We start from the raw sequence: 13703 nt of genomic DNA, 5'->3' as shown, positions 1-13703 counted from the left end.
CTTTTATGTAATTTTTAGCCCTGACTCAGGCCAGGCTTGGGTTTAAGATAAGGTCCCTTGGAACTCATGACACGTTGGTTGAACTACTTTCTATGTTACCAGGCCCCATGATCTAGAGCAAATACTTGTCATTTCATGCTTGTCCTTCATCCATTATCTCTTCCTCATAGCACTGTAAGTTGCCCCTGGGACAATTACCCCTGTCCTATTGTGAAAGTCCTGGGGGAAATTATATTAATCAATGTGACTGCCTTCTGCTTTGGGTGACAAAGGAGTCGCTTAGTCCCTCTCCCTTTGCCAATGGAGTTGGAGAACAGCCGCATGATCTAGACTTGGCTCTAAGATATACTATCTTCCAGAAGGTGAAATCTTGAACCAGTAGTGCAAGGATGAAAGAAATAATTAGATGATTCATGACACTCCATGTCAATGGGAAGGTTTCTGTTAATAAACAAATCCATACTTTCAGCTTCCAAGAATCTCATATTTCTTTTGAGTCTTGTTCATTTCTAAGCCTGGTCTCCTAACCTGGTGCTGATTCTGTTTCCAATTCTTTCTGTATGCTTATTAGCTAACGCTGATACCTATTTCTGTATTTCCTTTCCATGTATTTCTTCTGGACAAATACTTTGTTTGCTTTTCACTGAAGCCCAGAACTCTAGAGTCCCAAGGCAATGAAAAGTAAAATGATTATCTGCAAAGGAAGATAGTCCCTTCTGCTGAACTTCATTGGGGAGTCTTCACTTCATTCTTCTGTTGGAAGTCTGTTTAAAAATAGTTTCTAATATTACTTGACACTCATGCCTGAAAATTTCACAAGCCACTTCTCAATGAATCAATAATGTTCCACTTCATTAACCGCCTACCAGAGTGCTGAGTGTTTCAAAAATGGGTCATAATTCAAGGTTAAAGAAAGGCACATTTAAAGGTCTCTCTGATCACAAAACAATACTGATAGTATTTTACTACAAGGTCTTCTACATGATTCCATAAGCCCAGGACACAAGGATAACTTAATTATTTTAGCTATTAAGACAGGAACTCAGAGACTAAACTTCTGCTTTTTAAGTCACTATCTTTCATTTAGTATTTCCCTGCATTTGATAAAGTGTTATTTAAATTATCCCATGAATCACAAATTTATACATCTCTGCTTAAAATAATTCATCTGAAAGCAAGTGATTTTTATCTTTTTAATATTTATTTAATTTTGTTATTATTATTTATCTTTTAATTTGTCCTGAGGGAGACAGAGAGAGACAGAAAATGAAAAAGCATGCCACCAAGTTCAGGACTCACTCCACAGTTAGTCATGTGGGAATCCAGCACCTTAACCACCACACCACCTGTCAGCCCAGTGATTTTTATCTTAAGATTAATTTTTATATTATTATGATAGAGGTAATTCAGCTTAATGGTTAAAAGTATAGACTGCAGACAGATCAACAGCCTATTTAAACTCAAGTTTGAGGTACATAGAAGACTGACCTCATAGTACAGTGATTAAGTCTTGTGTGTAGGGAGCCAGATCACACCTGGCTGATGGCAGCTTGAATCCTGTCACCGATGGCTTGAAAAACAAGATGGGCACATGTGCCGGGGTACCCCAAATCCTGATGGGATGAAGAAATGGAGGAAAGGGATTGCAGCATGACCATGACCCACAGGGGGCGCCCTCTCTCTCTCTCTTACCCTCTCTCTCTGTTAAGCGCTCTCACCCTCTGGCAATATAAAAACAAAATAAAACGGAGTAGAAATTTGACATGGACATAAAACAATGGAGGTAAAAGAGAATATTGGGATTCCCAAGAAGAGGAAATGACATGAATTAAACTTAGAAAAAATATACGAAGTATCCCTAAGTGTTTAATAAATGCTTTGCATATATTGATCCATTTTATTATCACAGAAACTCTATGCAACAGGAATCACTATCCAAATTTTATAGATGAGGAAGGTGAGACAAAGAAACTGCAAGTAAGTTGCCCAAGGTTACACAGTTAGAAGTTGGAAAAATCAAGATTCATAATCAGGCACTCTGGCTTACAAACTACCTTTTTTTTTTTTTGAGAGGTTTAGTTATAGGGCACCTGCGTTCCCCAGAGAGACAGAGAGAGAGAGACACAGAAAGCAAGAAATCACCCCCTGGAGAGATGGCCACACTGCAATCCCTTCTCCTCCATTCTCCTCTTGGGATCTTGGGCACACACACACGCGCCCAGCATGAGTTTAAGCCACCGGATCTGGGACTCTAACTGCAGTAGACAACATGGGAGTTCAGCGGCATAGCCATTAGGCTAACGACTGGTCCCAGGAACTACTTCTGAAACTACTCTATCCTATTTTAACAATTCGATTGGCACTGGACTGTAGGGCATGTGAAGGCAATAAGGAATCAGGATGAAAAGCTTAACTGAGGTCAAATGTGGAGAGCTTGGAAAGAGTGAATAATGAGCATGAATAGTACTCTAAAGTCATAAGAAAACCACTAAGGCTGTCACTAAGGCTTTGAGCAGGAGATGACGTGATCAGAGTTATGCTCTAGAAGAATCTGGCAATAGTGTCAAGGATGAATTGAAGAAATACTGAGAATATGAATCCAAGTTGGGAGACTATTTGTATGGCTTAGATTCAGGATGAGTGTGTTTGAATTATACAAATTCTTCTTCTCTTTCTCCCTTTTCTTCTTTTTTATTGTCAGAAAATGCATGCGCTTGTCAGAGAAAGAGAGAGATAAGGTGCTCTCTATTCAAATGTATCCATGCTACAATTCATCTTCTTTTCTCCTTCCCTTCAGGACCTTGGGCATGCATGCACATGTGCCCAACATGTTTCTAAGCTGTGGGGACTAGAACTGAGGTTGACCATGTGGGGTATGTTCCCTCAACTACTTAGCTATAGGGCCAGCTTGAATCACACAAATTTGTTTTTTTAATTATTTGATTTTATGTATTATTAGTATTATCTTACGATTTGCTACATGACATGTGCACTCACCAGAGAGAGACAGAAAGAAAGAGATAGGAAGTGAGAAAGCAAGCTACCAGGTCTGGGACTTGAACTGCAGTTACACAGCACCTTAACCATCATGCCAACTGCTAGCTGCAAATTACACAAATTCTTTAAGAAGAGAGAGTCAGCTCTAAATAACACTTACCAAGGCCCTCCAATGTTCCAGGCACTGGAAATGCAAAGATAAATTTTGCTTATGTAGCTTCATATCCCCCATAGCATCTTGTACATAGTAGACTATCAATATATATTTGTTGAATGAATGGATAGATAACATAAATATTGGGATCAACTTCAGAGAGATGAGCAATTATGATAAGACAGTGAAAAGAGAAATGTTCACACAATATTAATTCAGAGCAACTAATATTGGTTCATTGTCCCCTATATGATCTGGGTTAAGAGTGTATCACACTGATACTTTTGGCAGAAGAAAGTCACATAACAAGCATATTTAATGAAAACTTATAAAAACAATGGATTCCAGAAGAAAATCTGTGAATGAAGAAATTTTATACTCTGTTGTGGTATTAAAATAATTGAATTGAAGTGGATTGGTAGCTGTTCTCATCTTATAAGTCTCAAATTTCAGTGCCAAGATTTTGCCTATGTTCTATAATATTCAAGGCTCCATTTCCTAATAATTGCATATATTCATATCTGATTTTTAAAAATGAATCATGTCTGTAAGTCTCCAAATCCCAAAGCACTTGAACATTTAAGCAGAATTACAAGTAGAATTAAGCAGTATTTACTTGTCCATATTCAATATCTGTCTATTATCCCCCAAATTTTGTGATGGGAATTTGTTTATCAAAATCCTACTATAATACCACCACATTTAATCACTAGTAATTAGGTTACTGGGCTCTCCAGTGAATGTCTGAAATAATAAAAGCAACCTATCACGCAGTACTAATCACCAAGGAATTAAGAATATTCTACTTATGGGACCAGCAGTTAGCATAATGGCTATGTCACTGGACTCCCACGTAGTCAACCGCGGTTCGAGTCCCAGACCCGGTGGCTTAAACTCACGCCGGGTGCGTGTGCGTGCATGCCCAAGATCCCAAGAAGAGAATGGAGGAGAAGGGATTGTGGTGTGGCCATCCCCCCTGGGGGGTGATTTCTTGCTTTCTGTCTCTCTGTCTCTCTCTGTCTGTCTGGCGAGCACACGCGCCCTATAGCAAAAACCTCTCCAAAAAAAGAAAAAAAAAACAAATATTCTACTTATTATTTGATACAGTTTTCCCTTATGGTAAGAGAATAAAGTAGAATAAAAATAAATTAATAGACTTCTTCCTTTTAAAATTCAGAGTCATAATGAGGTAAAACGTACAAATACTTTTGCTAGAAAAACAAACCAAGAAAAGGATTTTATCATATGTTGAATCAATAGGGTTCATGCTCTATCATAGCCTGCTTTACTCACTTGAAATAAAGATTTCAAATGTGCTGAATTAGTTTCTCATCTTTCTGTATAATTCAGAGTTAGACATAATTTTACCAATATTGTAAATGTGAAAAAAAAATGTAACTTGAAAATTATCCTGCTATGCAATGTTTATCGAGTATGCTTTAGTGCTGGGCACAGATGTTCTCCTTGAACCCATCTTTTCCTGGTTAGTTTTATCTGCTAGACAATCATCTCCATAACAAGCATATATTCAGTCTGTTTCTTCTGGTACCCAAATACAGATTTCTATGAAACATGAATACAATGGATATAGAAACTTGAGACTGAACAAAGGAAAGTTCTCCTAGGCTCACTGCCTAATTCCAATTAAGCCCTTCTTGATTTAGTTTAGATACTGGGCACATGGCCCAGGACTTAATTTCATGGTTATAACAAATCATGTGCACCATCAGCAGCAGTGTGCTCTTCGATCAAGATTTACACACTTGTATAAAGTCTAAACAAGTAATCTAAGATGGGAGGGGAAATACAGAAATTCTAAACTGTGCTGAAATAATTTCCTCACTGAAGACTGAAAAGCTTATACAAATCCCTTGATCGTTTTGTTTGTAACAAGTAGATGTGCATCCAGCAGGGGAATATTTGTGTACACTACTGGCTTCCTTGTGGTCAAATGTGTAGAAAAATTTAGAACAGTAAGCAGAAATGAGAAACCAAAATAATAAATTTAAAAATTAAAGAAAGAATTTAAGATGAACCACATCTAAGTGGCAAAGATCAAAAAGTGGCTTATTAACTCTTAAATATATAAAAGGCATGAAGAATATGTTCATCAACTTTTCATTTTAGCAGTTATTAGAACAGATATAAATTCATAGAGATGACACAAAGAAAACTTTTTGATTTTAAAAATGTAGTAGATTCTAATAATAATAAGCAACTTCTAGAGATGAATTGCATTTTTTCTTTCCTTAAAGAAATCCTAAAATTTATATGGCACCACAAAAGACCATGGATTGCTGAAACAATTTGAAGGTAAAAGAACAATGCTAGAGATCCCACACTACTTGCTTTCAAAATTTACTACAAAGGGATAGTAATCAAAATAGCATCAACTGACACAAGAACAGACATATAGACAAATGGAAAACAGAATAGAGAGTCCAGAAAAAAAATCCACACATTTACAGTCAATTGATCTTCAACAAAAGTGCCAAGAACAATAGAGAAAGGACAGTCTATTCAATAAATGGAGCAGGGCAAACTGGATATTCACAAGCAGAAAAATGAATTCAACTCTTATGTCACATCACACACAAATATGAACTCCAAATGGACCAAAGACTTAAATGTAAAATCTGAAACTATACAACTTCCAGCAGGAAACATAGGAAAAAAGCATTTTGATGTTTATTTGGGTAATGACTTTTTGGATATGATACTAAAAGCAAAAATAGAAATATGAAATTGCTGCACAGCAAAGGAAACAACCAAGTGAAGACACAACTTACGGAATGAGAGAAAATACTTCAAATCATACATCTGAGTTAACACTCAAAATATATAGGGCAGGCAGAGTCAGCAGGTGGCATGCTGGTTAAGGCACTGAACTCCCACATGGCCAACTGCATTTCAAGTCTCAAACCTGGTGACTTGCTTTCTCACTCCCCCCCATCTCTGTACCTCTCTGGTGAGCATATGTGACCTATAACAAAATTTAAGAATAATAAATGAGAAAATGCATTCTTTAAAATATATATATACATATATGTAATATATGCATTTAATAAAAATATATGTATGTATGCATGTGTGTGTGTGTATATATATATATATATATATATAAAATTCAGAAAGCTCAGTACTCAGAAAACAAAGAACTGGATTAAAATATGAGCAAACAAACAAACAAAATGCCAAGAACATGAATAATGAATAGACATTTTTCAAAGGAAGACATACAATGGCTAACAGGCATATGGAAAATGTTCCATATCACTAATCATCAGGGAAATGCAAATTAAAACCACACTGAGATATCACTTCACAGTTGATCAAATAGCTATTATCAAAAAGACAAAACATAAGTGTTATCAAGGATATGGATTGGTGAGGATTTAAATTGGCACCACTATTATGGAAAACAGTATAGAAATTCCTTAAAAAATTAAAAATAGGGAGAACAGCAGATGGTATAATGGTTACATGGCTGGAGTCCTATTTAGGCGACGATGGTTTGAGTCCTGGACTTGGTGACTTAAAACTCAAACTGGGGGGGCCAGCAGTTAGCATAATGACTATGTCGCTGGCCTCCCACGTAGTCAACCGCGGTTTGAGTCCCAGACCCGGCGGCTTAAACTCATGCTGGTGCGTGTGCGTGCATGCCCAAGATCCTGAGAGGAAAATGGAGGAGAAGGGATTGTGGCGTGGCCATCCCCCTGGGGGGGGATTTCTCACTTTCTGTCTGTCTCTCTGTTCTCTGTCTCTCTCTGTCTTTCTGGAGAGTGCACGTGCCCTATAGTGAAAATCTCTCCAAAAAACAAAAACCAAACAAGACACCTAAAAACTTCAAACTGGGCATATGTGTGAGTGTGTGTGCCCACGATCCCGAGAGGAGGATGGAGAAGGGATTATGGTGTGGCCATCCCCCTTGGGGGTGATATCTTCCTTTCTGTCTGTTTATCTCTCCAGCAAGTGCATACCCTCAATAACAAAAATCTCTCTCTCAAAAAAAAAAAAACATTAAAAATATAACTCGCACATAATCCAGTAATCCCACTTTGGGTTATATGTCAAAAAGAAATGAAATCAGTACATTGAAACCATATCTACATTCTGTGTTCATTGCAGCATTATTCACAATAGCCAAGATACGGAATCAACCTTAGGGTCCATCAATGAATGACTGGATAAAGAAAATGTGGTAAATATACATACTGAAACACTATTCAGCCTGATAAGGGATGGGGGTGGGGTGGTAATCTTGTTATTTGTGACAATATGGATGAACCTAGAGAATATTATGCTAAGTGAAATAAACCAAGCATAGGAAAATAAACACTGCATAATCTCATCTAAGTGTACAATCTAAAAATGTCCCTCAGGGATGAGAAGATGGCATAATGGTTACATCATTGGACACCCATATAGTTGACTGTGGTTCGAGTCTTGGACTTAGTGAAATGAAACTCATACCGGGTGCATGTGCATGTGTACCCAGGATCCCAAGAGGAAAATGAAGAAGGGATTGTGGCATAGCAATCCCCCCGGAGGTGATTTCTCACTTTCTGTCTCTCTGTCTCTTCCTCTCTCTCTCTGGAAAATGCATATGCCCTATGGCAAAAATCTCTCTTAAGGAAAAAAAAAAGTCCCTCGAGGGCAGGGGGAAGTCCCTCAGAAGTAGAGAGTACATTGAAGGTTTGCAGAGGCTGGAGAAAGGGGAGATGTTGGTCAAAGAGTACGAGGCTTCTATTAGACAGAAAGACATTTGCGTGACCTACTGCGCAGTGTGATAACAACAGTTAATAATAATATATTGTGTATTTAAAAATTGCTAAAAGAATAAATTTTAGGCTAGCCACAGTGATGTAGCAATAACAGTTTCTATAATTCTGAAGTCATACAGGAGGGGCCCAGGTTCTATTCTGAGATTGCCCAATACATTCTAGATGCCCTCGCCTGTGATCCCTGCTGACCAAGGTTGGAAGGGATCACAGCATGATAACAGAGTTGAGAGGTACCTATCTCCCCCTTTTGTTTGTTTTTAATTTTGCTGGAGGCCATATATGCTAGTCAGGGAAAGACAAAGTGAGAGGGAAAGTGAGAAAGCACCTGCCATGGAGAATGATCATACCATAATTCCTTCACCTCCATTTCTCCAACCATTTGGGATTGCAGGCATGTGTGCACATGTGCCTGGTGTGTTTTTCAAGCTGCTGTGTCCAGGACTAGATTTACACAGCTATAAGTTATAGAAGGTCCAGCTACGTCAACCACCACACCACATGCTTAAAAAAAAAAAGAGTAAATAAGTAAAGTGATGTATATGTTCCTTAGCTTGACTCAACAGTTTTCTATTATGGTGGTGTGTAAATACACACACACACACACACACACCCCTCACATTATACCACTTGACCTGTCCCCATAACACAGCAGTTACATATTAGGCATAGAAAGCCGGTTCCCACATGGTGGACTGTGGTTCAAGTCTTGGCTCCAGCAGCTTGAGAAACATGCTGAGCATGCACGCATGTCTACCCAGAATCCTGATGGGATGGAGCAATGGAGATTAAGGGATTGTAGCCTGATCATGTACCAATAGTGGGTGCTTTCTATCTCTTTCTCAATCTCTCTCTCCATGGTGAGCCCATGTGTGCTCTGGCAATAAAAAAATGAATTCAAATAATTTAAAAAGAAAAATTGACAAAAAACATCAAAGAAATGGGGTCAATGGGATGAGAAATGCTTTACTGGAAGCTTTGGGGGGAAAGTCTCCCTTGATCTTTCCTGGAGAGTATCTGATAATGACTCTCGTCTGGGTTCTACTGTCCACAGATGCAACCTTGCTGCTTAGCCAAAAGTTCAAGGATGGAAGAGGGCAGAGTCACCATGATCTAAAGGGAACAAAACTGGAGCTCCTAAATGGTCAACCCTACTACTGAATTTCCAATCGGAAGTGAGACCATTCATTACTCTTTAAAAATAAGAGAAAGTCAAGATCTTTTTTAGTTCTATCAAATTCACTTAGCTCAAATTAATAATTTTCTTAGCCAAAAGTATAAACATAATTTAATTGGTGCTATTTAAAATCAGAATCCTTTTGTTAAGTAGCAAAAGAGCTGCAATAATATAATACCCTATTATAGTTTAGTTGTTATAGTTCAGTTGTGGTCATTCTATATTAAGTCTAAATACTTTCTTTCTGGAAGAAGATAGTTCTTAAAATCACTTCATTACTAACAGCAGGAACTCAATTCTTGTTATATATATAGAGAGAAGAACTTAAAATCAATTATAAGGACTGACCTAAAAAATCTCTCCTCAAAAACAGTTCATTTCATTCAAGTATTTATTAAACACATCTATTAAAAGCTTTACACCACACAAAATTATTGATGTTAGTGATGCTTTCTATATTTCAAGCATGTAGTGTTTACTAGAAGATCTATACACATGGTTTGCCAATCATGTGCTAAATATAAGAGAAGTAAAAAGAGCTAAGGGGGTCCAGAGAAGAGAGAAATCACTTCCATTTGGGGGTATAGGAGAAAATCAAGGAAGATTTTTGAGGAGGTGACATTTGAGGTAGAACAGAGGTTTCTTACAGATAACAACACAGGAATACACCTGCAAAGAAGCAGCATATGGGACAAAAACTTAGAGAAACGCAATGCTGTTTGGGGACAGCTGAGTCACCTGGTTTGACTGGGCTGTAGTTTGTATAGGAAGGAATAGTAAAAGATGATCTGAAAAGGAAGGCTCATGCCAGACTGGGAGGGACTTTGAATGCCATGACTGAGGATGCGAAATTCCTCAGGCGTGAGATGGAAAACCAGGGTGTTCTCAGGAGTTAGTGTTACAGCCCGATACACCTGTTGCTCTCTGGGACCAGATGTTTCCTTGTGGTGGGGGCTGTCTTATGCACTGTAGCATGATTAGCAACACCTTTGGCCTCTGCTCACTAGATTCCTTTCTGCCTACAGCTCCTGCCTGGGTTATGACAACCCCAAATCTGAGACCCTACAACTGCCCTGCAGTAGGAAATCACCCAGGGTTGAGAACCACTAATTTAAGAGGAGTTTAAGGAGAGATTCCTCTGGTGAGAACATAGGCACCAGCGACTCTATAGTAGGCAATTGATAAGTCCAGTTGAATTAAAATGAAGTGACAGGCCTGGGGACGATTATTTGGGGTGGGTGTAATCTCTCAGGTGAGCGATCATGCAAATCTTACCTAAGACAGTTGCCATGAAAATGGTACAAACACGATCAATACAGTGTTAGCTTTATTATTATTTTTCTGAGGTTATCACCAAATGTTATTTGATCACAGTAATCTACACAATACTCAGTATAACCCCATGGAAAACAATTTGGGAAATGCTGTGTTATCTGATTAAAATTTAAACTTAAAATGAATCACTTTCAGTTGTAATACATTTTAAAAATAAGGCAAAAGGTAATTTTTCGGGAGTTGATAAAATTCCTTAATACCCTAAGACCTGAGACTAATGCATTTTTGTTGCTCTTTGTGGAGGGTTCATAAGAAAATAGGCAAGCAAGGCTTAATAAAGAGGGCCTAAAATAAGCCTTATTCAAAGATTTAAGAAAACTTGCTCAGATTAAGGGACCAAGATAAAGCCCCATTCTCCCGTGAACCCCTCCAGATAAGCTTTTCATTTATTTTTTTTTAAGAGGCTTTTGCCTTAGGGAGTATGCTCTGGCTGGGAGGAGAAAGAGAGACAGAGACAATGAGAGAGAAAGGGAAAAATCATGCCCCCGCCCCCACCAGGGGGAAAGGCCAGGCCACAATCACTTCTACTTCATACTCTTCCCAGGATCTTGGCCATGCATGCACACGTGCTCAGTGTGCGTTTTGAGCCGCTTCGTTCAGGACTCAAACTGCATTCAGCCACATGGGAGTCCTGTGACATAACTGCTATACCATCTGCTCACCCGTCCAGATTAGCTTTTACAGCGGGGAAAAGAGATGTTCTGGACCCTGCTCTGGCGCCACCTCAGCAATCACCTGGAGCTGATAGATGCTCTGCGTTCCTGAGAAAAGACCAGCACCTGCACCCAGATCTGAGCTTGCAGAGTTTCTCCTTACCTTCTCCCTAGATTGAGGCCATAAAAAGGAGACCCTCCCTACCAAAAGGCTGGAACCCGCAAACTCGCCCAGGTCTTGCCCGGTCTCTCCCAGACGCTTTTATCTGAGCTCTAACAAACCTAACTTCTGGCTCATGGTCACAGTTCTGTGCCTGGTGAATTCTTTCAGCACCCACGCAGGGACCCTATTTTCCCACTGCAGCACGGCAATCTTATCATTACTAATTAGTGCATCAGCAGTTATATAAAAATTGTTTTGGGAGGTCCAACTCACAAAGGAAAGTACTGTGCTTGGTATATATGGGCTATAATCATTCTTGGACATGGATTTTTGTTGAGTTTGCAATGAGAATAAGGCGTATGTATATATATATACACACACACATATATACATGTATATATATGTGTGTGTATATATATTTATATTATATATAAATATTATATTATATATTATAAACATTATATAATATATATATATTATATAATAATTCAACATAAAATGAAAGGTTTCTGAATATAGTACAACAGTAGGTAGAAAACGGGTTGGAGAGAGGACAATTCCAGATTTGGGAAGAAGGAGAAGGCGCTAAGGGCAGAATGAGTTTGTCTTGCACAAGCTCCTCATATGTTCTAAGACCTTGTTTCTTGCTAGTGGGTAAAATTCTGACTTCCAGGAGATATCAGCCCTTTTCAGCCTCATAAAAGAAAAAGGCTTTGACCCAGAGCTTGACAGATGAGTAGTATTAGAGACCTAAGGACTGGAGATAGTATTGGATCCCAGTTCCAGGGCCTGCTCCACGGGCATGAGACCTGTGCAGTCTCCCAGGGCCCCACACTCTGAAGAACCTACATTTGGTTTGATGCTGTGCTCTCATTGGCTTAAAAGTTAAAAGGCCAGCAGGTGGTATAGTGGTTACATCACTGGACTCCCACACAGTGACCATGGTTTGAGTTGGAGTTCTGGACCCAGCGGCTTAAAACTTGTGCCAGGTGCATATGCACAAGTGCCCAAAATCCCAAGAGGAGAATGGAAGAGAAGGGATTGTAAGTTTTTGCTTTTTGTCTCTCTGGCAAGCACACGTGCCCTATAGCAAACACCTCTCTCTTTAAAAAAAAAAAAGTCCTCAGACCAGCAGTTAGCATAACGGCTATGTCACTGGAATCCCATGTAGTCGACCGTGGTTCGAGTCCTGGACCCGGTGGCTTAAACTCACGCCGGGCACGTGTGTGTGCATGTCCAAGATCCCGAGAAGAGAATGGAGGAGAAGGGATTGTGGCCTGGCCATCCCCCTGGGGGTGATTTCTCGCTTTCTGTCTCTCTTTCTTTCTCTGTCTTTCTGGCAAGCGCACACGCCCTATAGCAAAAAAAACCTCTCTAAATAAATAAATAAATAAATAAATAAATAAATGTCCTAATAATTTTGGAATAAGGGGCCACCCAGTTACTTTCTGCACTGGCAAGTTATATAGCAAATTAAAGAGCAAGCTCTACCTGGTTATGTCTTCTGCTTCTTGTGGACAGACAGCTCTAATCCATGGTTTACTTTCCTGGACGTTCGAATTTTTCAGTCCTTTGTGTTATGTCCTCCTCTTAACTGAACGTGCCCTAGTTAACTGTCAATTTGGCTACAGAATAAGAGCTCAGGAAGGAATACTTATCTGTGGGGAAACAAATCCAGCGAGCATGTTCCTTAGCAACTAAAGAGTTCATCTTATACTGAGAATGATTATAAATATGCTTTGGGGATTACTCTTAAAAGGAAAAAAAATAAATTATGCTTAATTTAAATAAGATTGGTTGTACAAAGAAGGCATCCAAAATGCTTAATATATTAACAATAAATGTACTATCTAGTGATTATTTCTTCTCTTTAAGAGAGCAAAGACTCATTAGAGGTTCCTTTGGCTCCATACACAAAGCAAGGGAATAACTGGTTTCAAAAAAGAAGGTAGCAGCTCAGATTTTCTATGGCTACTGCCTACTGACACCCAAAATTATGAAGCAAAAGGACAAAATTGTGGCTACAAAAACTTACACCTGGTCAACAATTCATATGTTGAGGAATTAGGACTTCTAGAGATAATTAAGCATTCTTGCTGCAAATATAAGAAAATGTGTCTACTGGAATATAATTACTTCCTTTATATAGCATGATGAAAGCCCAGAGCTGCTCTGTTTTCTGCCCATGTTCCGCTACTTGTACTTTTTTGAGGAGAGAAGGGTAAAAAAAAATGACAGTGAAATACTTTTCTGTAATTAAATATTAAATGTCACTAAATAAAATCCTTATTGATAGTTTCGAGGCCACTTGGCAGTTCAAAGAAAATGTTCAAGGAAAAATATTCATAAGGCATATTGACATTTTCAGTCACTCTAGGTCCAGCAGGAAAAGATGACTGGAAGAAAAAAAGCAATCTAGTACCACCTGCATTCTGTCTATTCA

The 13703-nt window shown here is 38.7% G+C and overlaps 1 protein-coding gene and 1 long non-coding RNA gene across 3 annotated transcripts in view; one reads left to right on the top strand and one right to left on the bottom strand.

The window, feature by feature from the left end:
- Positions 1-13703, bottom strand: part of LOC102471472 (cGMP-dependent protein kinase 1-like) — a gene marked incomplete at its 5' end in the record, with an annotated part of 641417 nt that overhangs the window by 414620 nt on the left and 213094 nt on the right. The window lies entirely within an intron of this gene.
- The window catches only part of LOC102469626 (uncharacterized), a 75200-nt gene that overhangs the window by 21896 nt on the left and 39601 nt on the right, over positions 1-13703 (top strand). For both annotated transcript variants that reach the window (XR_335837.1, XR_335836.1), the window contains exons 4-6: positions 7280-7352; positions 8987-9107; positions 10135-10250. This is a non-coding gene — a long non-coding RNA (uncharacterized LOC102469626). The remainder of the gene's footprint in view (positions 1-7279; positions 7353-8986; positions 9108-10134; positions 10251-13703) is intronic.

This window comes from Tupaia chinensis, unplaced genomic scaffold (genome assembly GCF_000334495.1).
Source record: "Tupaia chinensis unplaced genomic scaffold, TupChi_1.0 Scaffold000546_1, whole genome shotgun sequence".
NCBI lineage: Eukaryota > Metazoa > Chordata > Mammalia > Scandentia > Tupaiidae > Tupaia > Tupaia belangeri.
The sequence above is the reverse complement of the archived record's forward strand: the minus strand, read 5'-3'. Positions and strand labels throughout refer to the sequence as shown.